The sequence below is a fragment of the Hippopotamus amphibius genome, chromosome 1 (genome assembly GCF_030028045.1).
Source record: "Hippopotamus amphibius kiboko isolate mHipAmp2 chromosome 1, mHipAmp2.hap2, whole genome shotgun sequence".
Taxonomy (NCBI): Eukaryota; Metazoa; Chordata; class Mammalia; order Artiodactyla; family Hippopotamidae; genus Hippopotamus; species Hippopotamus amphibius.
Genome location: NC_080186.1, coordinates 78332723 through 78342108, shown reverse-complemented (window position 1 = coordinate 78342108; position 9386 = coordinate 78332723). Strand labels below are relative to the sequence as shown.

General features: G+C 36.5%; 1 non-coding gene across 1 annotated transcript; it reads right to left on the bottom strand.

Moving 5' to 3' along the window:
* Positions 1 to 369: 369 nt before the first annotated feature.
* TRNAW-CCA (transfer RNA tryptophan (anticodon CCA)) lies at positions 370 to 441 on the bottom strand. Its single transcript has one exon. It is a non-coding gene; the product is annotated as a tRNA-Trp (tRNA).
* Positions 442 to 9386: the final 8945 nt, after the last annotated feature.

Below are 9386 nucleotides of genomic sequence, written 5' to 3'. Positions count from 1 at the left end.
CACCATCATTATTCTGAATTCTTTTTCTGGAAGGGTGCCTATCTCCTCTTCATTTAGTTGTTTTTCTGGGTTTTTATCCTGTCCCTTCATCTGGAACAAAGTCCTCTGCTTTTTCATTTTCTCTATCTTTCTGTGGCTGTGGTTTTCAGTTCCACAATACTGCTGATACTGTTGATACTGCTGTCTCGCACTGGCTTTTTTTTTTTTTTAATATTTATTTATTTATTTGGCTGCACCAGGTCTTAGCTGCAGCATTGTTGCCATGTGCAGTATCGTTGCCATGTGCAGTATCTTTGTTGCAGCATGTGGGATCTTTTTTTTTTTTTTCAGTTGTGGCATGCAGGGTTGCGGCATGCATGTGGGATCTAGTTCCCTGACCAGGGATTGAACCTGGCTCCCTGCATTGGAAGCATGGTGTCTTAACCACTGGACCACCAGGGAAGTCCCCTGGCTTTTGAAAAAAGAAAGAGCTTTATCGTGAGGTCAACCAGCAAGGAGACAGAAGGCAGGACTTAAATCTGTCTCAAAATCTGGGGTTCAAACTTTTTTTTTAAATTTATTTTTATTTTATCTTATTTTTCTATTTTATACATATTAATGTATATATGCCAATCCCAATCTCCCAACAGTCAAACTTTTATAAGTTAGGGAGGGAGGATTAATATGTGCAAGTGCTGGTGGACAAATTCCAGTTGGAGGGTTTGGAACTTGGTCGTTTATAGTAAGGTATGGTTAAGGGACTTCAGTACCTGATCTTCCTGGACAGTGAACCCTTTGCTTCTGAAAGATTCCTGCCTTTAGGTTCTGGTCATGTCCTGGTCCTTTGGTTACATTGTAGGGGTGGGAGGTGGGGAGAAAACTTTGGTGCACGGTGTTATTTGAGGTCAAAATTTTCCTCTCTGTGCATGCTTTTGCTGCATGACTTGCAGTTTTGTTCTGTTGTCTCTGAAAAGCAACTCAGTATCTTGTTAGAAACAGGAAAGGACCAGTTTAGGCTGGTTCTGCAGTCACAAAACTGGAAAAAACAAATGTCCAACTGCATAGGATAATTAAGAAAAATATATTTGTATATCACACAAGGATATTAAAAATCATGTTGTGGAAGAGTATTTTTTGTGGGGGGAAATTGTTCACTATAGATTACTTTATTTAAAAAATGAGTTACAGAATAGTGTATACCAACTTTGCAATGCATTTATAAATCTTGTAACCTTGAATTGAAAAATACTGGTAGAACACATATGAAAACATTGGTAGTTGTTACTTTTAGATTACAAGAGATAATTGTTTCTTTTTTTGCTTTTGCTTTTCCAAGTTTTATAATGTATTAATAAGGTAATTAGAAAAATATTACTCAAATATGATTGAACAGTAGATGTAGCAAATTCATAACCTTAATTTATTATTATATTTATAAAAAGCTTTCTTTCCATAGAATACTTGTTAATTAATAATTGTGTTCATGTTTAAAAGAATTTTTAAATATAAGGAAGAAAAAATTTTAATTAAAATGAGTGAATGTACCATGCATCGAAAAGAAGTGGGTTAATGCCCTGACTTTGTTACTTGTATGAATTTACATCTTCCAAATCTCAGGGGATTATAATATATACCTTGCAGAACTGTGGAGGATGGAAGATCAATTATAAGTCAGGGAGCCTGAGATGAAATATGATCTCAAGTAATGGTTAATGTGTTATTATTAAAGCATGATGATGGCATTTAGAAGAAAGGGTGGCTTTCACCTGGGGTCTCCTTAAGAAGATGAAAATTCTTTTCCCATAGGTCTTCTGGCAGACTTCCTCTCATGTCTCATTTGCCAGAACAGGTTTCCTTTTCTAAGCCTATGCTTAGAAAAAGGAACGAGATGATTTCAGTTGGATTACACTAATTAGGAGTCACCCACTGGAGTTAACTTCCAAGTGGAGTTCATTTCTTCTGAAGCGCATGGCTTTGTGGAGTAATGGTGGTTCCTTGAACCAAATCAGAATTGTTCTGGAAATAGAGAGTAATCGAGGTCGGGTGAGAAAGGAACACTGTCTATTGCAACTTCCATAGAGCTAAACACTTAGCTCTTTTACTGGAGGGAAAATTATGAGAAAAATTTCTGTTGTTAAGATTAGGGGATATACTGAGGAAAGAGGGAATTCCTAGGTGCTAGGGGAAAAGAGGAGAAGTTAGAAAAGAATGAGAGGAAAGATGGACTATTCCCAAAGAGAGAGCACAGAAGGGAACTTGTGGTATAAGAATGGCACAACAAAAGTGTTTGCACAGAAGGTGTGTGTGAGCCCTGATAAAAGTGGTTCTGAGAAGGTCCTCTGAAGAGGAAGAAGGACACAGAGAGATCAAGACTTAGAGAGATGGGGGTGTAGCTGGAGGTGTGTCTAAGGAGAGATAAGGAATAAATGACAGGTAATGAAAGAAATGAGAAGCCCTGCTGGCCTGCAATTGGTCAGGGGAAGGTGCTGTTGCTGGGGTACCTGTTCAAGGGCTGCTGGGAATTACAGTGTCTGGTAGCTGGGTTCTGAAGTGGAGGAGTGGCTTTTAAATGGCTGACATCCTTTGTGCCTCTGGTCATTAAAAATACAACAGTAACCATGAGGAGTTCAGCAGTGCTGTGATTCTGAGGCTATTGCCTTGTGCTTACTGTCTGGTAGGAGAAGTTTCCCATTCTTCTATTTTGCTCCTGGCTGAATTTAAAGCCGGAGTATTTGGGCGGGGGGGGGGGGGGGGGGGTGGAGGGGCTCAACATTGCAATGAATAGCATCTTAGTTCCTCCCCCAATTTTCCCAGAATATCTATGTTTCTAAACCATAAATCACCGCTGTTTTCCTCGGGAATGTTTTCTGGGAATATTACCGTATAGATGCTTTCAAGGAAACTTCCAATCCTCAGACCGTCATCTCCTGTGATTTCTGTTATGTTGTATTTTAAGTTTAGGTTTATCGTACCTGACAGCATTAAGATCAGATATACAATGATCTGTGAATGCATATGTCAGCTCTACAGATATCTTATGATCTAGGTATCATATCAAGTGCATAACAAGTGGATATCTGGTGTTTGCATTTAAATACAGCTGACTTGTCTAAGCATAAGGCTGCAAAAAGATGGAAAAAGCTAGCCTTAGAAAACAGTCCTTTTTCTAGTACCTGCTTAAACTATCATTTTTTGACTCTTTGATTCTCACATATATATTCCAACTGTTATCTCCCGGCTGTGGTTCCATGTTTTGTAATCTGTTTAGATTTTATAGATTGTCTTAGTATCTCAGCCCCATTCTCAGCTTCCCATTCAAAAGTTTCCTCTACTTTAAGCTCGCATGGGTTTCTGTTAAAGGAATTTCCTATAACAGCCCTAGCTGTGCTGGCCCTAGCTCCACATCTTGTAGAAAATGGATCAGATAGCTGGTATAAATGTTCCAGTTGGAACATCTCTTTGCCTTTCAAGAGCCAAGTACTGCATGTATCCAGCAGATGTGTTATGCTGATTGTTTTTAGCATGTACTTAAACTAGGATTGAACCACATGTACCACCTGTGAGCTTGGGCAGAAAGCAGGGGGAGACTAGTTTTTCTTAGGAAAGTCAAGATTCATTACTTGGAAAAGAAAGCACAGATGCTTGGCACAAAGATCATAGGTAACTACCGTAATCATCCACGTAGAAGTTTCAGTAATTTAGTGGGTTATCAGCCTAAAGTGTTTGCATTTCAAACCTGCAATTGGATTTTTTTTCCTTCAGATCTTTATTGGAGAATAATTGCTTTACAATGTTGTGCCAGTTTCTGCTGTACAACAAAGTGAATCAGCTGTATTTGTACATAATATCCCCATATCCCCTACCTCTTGAGCCTCCCTATCCCACCCTCCCTATCCCACCCCTCTAGGTCATCACTAAGTATTGAGTTTTGAATCTTGAAATAAATTTCAGATCATGGAATCTAAGAAATCCTAGATCCTTTATACAATACATCTTGGAAACCTCATATTTCTTCTTGGTTTTTAAAATTATGTATCTAAAAAAGGCATTATATTTGACTGTTTTACATTTTAAAAATAAAAAATCATGTCACATTCTTTGAGAGACCAATACTAATTTTTTCCTAGATTACAGAGTCAAGGAGAGTCTCTGCTACACCTCATTATAAATTACACAAATGCATCAATTTCCATGCTTGCTTAGCTGGAATAATTCCATAAAATGTAGGATACCATCAAAAGTGACAAAGCAAGTAGTTTAATATATATTTAAACCTTACCATACACATATAAAGCAATCTAAAGTTTAATTTACATGTATAAAGCAATCTTTTGAAGAGAGATGTGAGGCTCCTGGCAACCTGTGATTTGGTTTCACTGTATAACAGAGTATAACAGGCTATATTTATTGCAAAGAAATACTTTAATGAATAGTGGGGTGTTATGCAGAAATTTGTATTTCTTATTAGAGAACAAATGCATGTGTTTACCCACTCCACGAAGACATTCTAGTTTTGCAAACCAGGCACATACCTGGCTACATTCATGGCAGCACGCCATCTGAAAAGTGCTATGCTACCTGATAACATCCCCAGATCTGCTCCATAACAATTGAAGAGACTGCCAATCACACTCAGTCTTGACAACCCTCTTTGCACAAGCAAGAATAAGAGCTAATGGTCATATTATCTCTTCTTTGCTAAATACTCAGGGTAGACTAGGCTTTAGGGGATAATGAGGTCTGTAATCTCAGCCACTCCTTGTTCCTATCCCTGGATATTTGCAGAGGCTGAAGAGACTCCTCTAAAAGCTGAAGAATCTGGAGATAAATACAATTCACAGATAACCACTTAGTTAATAAAGTAGAATTTCTTCATTTTCTTGTTTTTGTAGAATCCACACACGGATGTCAATCTGTATCTCTGAGGCCTAAACCAATTACTTTTATTGTTATTTGTGGTCTCAGTTCTACAGTTCTTTGAGTATTAACAGCCTTCCTTTCTGGTAAGAGATTAGTCTGCTTTTGTCAAAGCTTTTGGAGGCGATAAGAGACTAGCAGTCATGGCTGGTGATGTAGACAACATTGGGGCTATGGATGATTAACTGTAGTACTTGAAAAGTTTGTAAATTGCCAATGATAAAATCAAAAGTACTGGCTGATGTAGCTTGGAGAGGTTGGAGAAAAAGATCGTGCAAATTTTGCATCATGGAAATCTTTTTCTTCTCTGGCCCATGGGAGTATAACTGCAATACTTGGCACCAAGTAGGTGTTTCATAAACAGAGACTGCATGTTGAATGAATGAAATATAAAAATATCATGAACATAGGATAATTTTATTTTCCACTGATAACACCTGGGTAAAAATGATGGCGTGAGGATGAATCACATAATTTCCTTCTTAGTACTTCATTGAATGAGAAAAACAGCAGTAAAACAAACAAAAATTAGCAAAAAAAAAATTATAAGAAATGTAATGGGGAAACAGGGCAGTGTTTTACGACATAACATTTAAAAAATATATGTAGCCATAGAAAGAAAGAAGACCCTAACCTTGCTTTGCTGGCTCTTGATCTGGTCCCAACTCCACAAAATCAGTTCTAGTGAAAGAAAAGGGGTCAATCAAATTCTGATCTTTTATTTTTCTTCTCTTGGATGGAATAGAAGTAGCTTCAAGGACAGGGGCAAAATAGGAAAAGTTAACAACTAGCATAGGCTAACTCTGATGAGGTATATGTGCTTCATATTAAATGATGGTAACACTAAAACGCCTGAAAATACCCCCAGTGAATAGATTATACACCCTTCGGGTCAAGTAAATAATGATAAGTGTTAACAGAATGCCCAAAGAGAGAACAAAACTAAGGCCATCTTACAAAAACTGCACTAACCCAAGATGATATTTCACCAAATCCATCCCCTACTCTCAAACTACAGTTCAGATAAGGTAGAAAGAGAATTTTAGAGAATTCATCAATAGAATATCAGAGAAATAAAATATATATTCAGAGTAGTCAACATTAACATTGGATATATATGAAAAATTGTACGGCAACTATGCAAACAATCTATAATTTAAAAGTTTGGAGGAAGAGGAAACAATATGATAAAGAAAAATGGACAACTGAGACTGGAAAAAATATAACTAAAGGGTCAGAAGGCAATCACTTGTGATCATTTTTTGCTATAAAAGGATTAATAAAAGCACACGTTTGGTAAAATGAGAGTTCTGAGAAATCAACAGAATAAGATGACACAGGAAATTACAGAGATGAGAAAAAAATGTGCTACCAAAAGGATGCCATTATGTAATGAGTAAATAAATGGGAAACACCAAGAAGGGAATATATATGACTCATATTCAAATTACTAAGATGGAGAAATGGGTTGAAATTATCACGTCAAATGAAGAGAAAAAAGATGAAGAGTTGAAAGCAATTTTAGAGACAATTAGAGGTAAAGAAAAAAGATGACAAAGCATAACTACATTTGGTGTTTTTGAAATAGAGATTTCCACAAAGATGCAGAAAAGATCTTCAAGGGTTGATGGAAAAATTTTTCTGAAATGAAAGAACCAAATCTGAAGATTGATAAGAAAAGCAATTTAGAATTAGTGACACAGACTGTTTTAAGATCCCTCAAAAATTAAGAAAAGAAAGAAATTAAGAAGTTGAAATCAGAAACACTTAAAGTTTCCATGCTTCTATAGAATATAAGAGTACTTCTCATGTATTGTTTTCAGCTTTGGGTCTTTGAAATGTTGACAGACAAAATCAAAAGTTCTGTTCTTTAATCTGTCCTTGTACATATGCACAAAAGGGACTGGCTATTACATTCATCTCAATGAGTAGAGGGATGTGGACCAGATATTTTAAAAAATTCACTGTATTATTTATAATGAGCCTGTATTGTATGTTACAAAACTAATGTCATTATTCTTAAAAAAAAAAAAAACTTCTACAGAATATATAAACAATTTTGGGAAAATTGTTTATATATTTATATATAAAACAGTAGCTATTATTTATAATATCCTTCAAGGAATCCTAAAAGAGACAAAAGAACTGAGTTCCAGTGTCTGCCTCTGCCAGCCTTCTGATATTACCTTGGGCAAGTCACTTACTCTTCTTGTTCTTCATTTTCTTTATCTGTCAAATGGGTAGGTATTACTATCCTCACTTTATGGAAGAGCAAACATGCTTGGAGAGATTGAGTGACTTGTCCAAGTGCATAGTAAACTTTCTGATTCAAGAAGCTATGACTTACTCACTGTGTTGAGAGAAAATAAGTTAATGATTGGAAAGTGCTTCTTAAAGGAAAACTGTGTGTGCAAAGTTTATAGTATCAGTTTTGTGGTGGCATTATAGACAATAGAACTTAGAAGTAACTTCATGGTTTTTACCTTTTTATTTCATTATTTTTTAAAATATTAAGCCAAGTGCATGTTTCTATTGCAATACAAAAGGGTATATTTTCCTATCATTTTATAGTGTTTTATTTTCTAAAAGAATTTTGGGGGCTGAACACTAGTAAGAAACACAGCTGAAAGATGATTTCCTCCTTATTTAAAAGTGGTAAATAAAGAAGCATTTTATTTCTGTCAGGCTCATTTCTATTGGCTCCACTTACTCCTCATACCCCAGCTTTAACCGTGTAATAGAGGACACACTGTTATTTGTTCTCCTCCTCCTTTGTTTGTTTGTATGGCGTGATCTTCATTTATAATGATATCTGATCAGAGAGAATAGCAAAAGTACATTCCCAGACACGGGGGAAATGATGGTTCTTCCTGTTCCTTCTTTCTACTCCCAAATTGTAGCTACTTCACCCAACAGGAAGAAGGGAAATGGAGTTTACTAATACATCAATACATGGGATGGAAAAAAAAAACCCACCAGGAAGAAGGCTTCCAGAAGCAACATTATGATAGGACATTTATTAAATAAAAGTAAATTGAAACATATCTCATCCCTGAAAATCCAATTAAAATATACAGCCGTGATGAACTTGGTATTTCCGAACCAATTCTTGTCCTGCTTTCCTGAAGCTATCCAGACAGCACCAGTTTAGGATTTTTGCACTGTTGCAAACAAAACAAAACAAAACAAAACATTACCACTAACAAAACCCTGTGTTTTCTGTATACTATTTTAAAACTGTCCTTGAATCATTCGATCAATTCATTCATTCATATTCAATTCAATTCGATTCATGAATCAATCATTAAGTTCCTACTGTGAGTCAGGTACTAAATTAAATAAGAAAATATTCATTTGCAGCAACATGGGTGGACCTAGACACTGTCATACTGAGTGAAGTAATTCAGACAGAGAAAGACAAATATCATATGATATCACTTATATGTGGAATCTAAAAAAAATGGTACAAATGAACTTATTTACAAAACAGTAATAGAATCACAGATATAGAAAACAATCTTATGGTTACCAAGGGAGAAAAGGGAGAGGGACAAATTGGGAGATTGGGATTGCCATATACACACTACTGTATATAAAATAGATAACTTATAAGGACCTACTGTATAGCACAGGGAACTCAACTCAATACTCAGTAATGACCTATATGGGAAAAAAAAATCTAAAAAAGAGTGAATATATGTATATGTATATGTATAACCAGTTCACTTTGCTGTACAGCAGAAACTAACACAATATTGTAAATCAACTATATCCCAATAAAAAGTTAAGACACACACACAGATATAATAATAAGAAAATGTTACTATATTCAACAAGGCACTCTTCCCTGTTGCTAATGGTTGAGACTAATGAGTCTCATGGTACTGGTGGGTCAGGACTCTCCTGGCTCAACTAAGCAACAGAAAGGCCAAGCTGACAGGAGCTCTGGCCTGGCCTCAGGGCTGGCTGCATGCAGGGACTTGACTGCTGTATTCCCTGTCTTCTCCCTCTCTTCCCTGCTCTCACTCTTGTACTCCCTTTCTCCTTTTCATCTAAACATCTCTATTTATCTCTAGATATTAACTTTGTTCTCCCAGGCTACCTAGTCCCATAAGCATACAACTATAGCCACAGGGAGTTCTGGACTTCTACCCTTACAGATCTGTTTCTGGAGAAGAAAGCATGCTTTCCCCAACCAGCTTCAGTTAATTAGAAACATCCTACGTGGCATAAGGGTATGCGCCCAACTTTGGATCAGTTGGTTGGGTACATTATTAGTCCACTCATGGTCCTATGACCACCTCCCCAGTGCCAGGAAGGTAGGGTCCGTTACCAGCATATGAGGTGAGGAGAGGAGAGAAAGGGTACAATATTATGTAAAGAATAGCTGTGGCAAAGACAGCATTTCACTAGTGTTCTGTTCCTAAGATATGCCATGAGAAAAAACCATCTAAAATTATACATTGTCTGTTTAAAAGCACATGCAATTT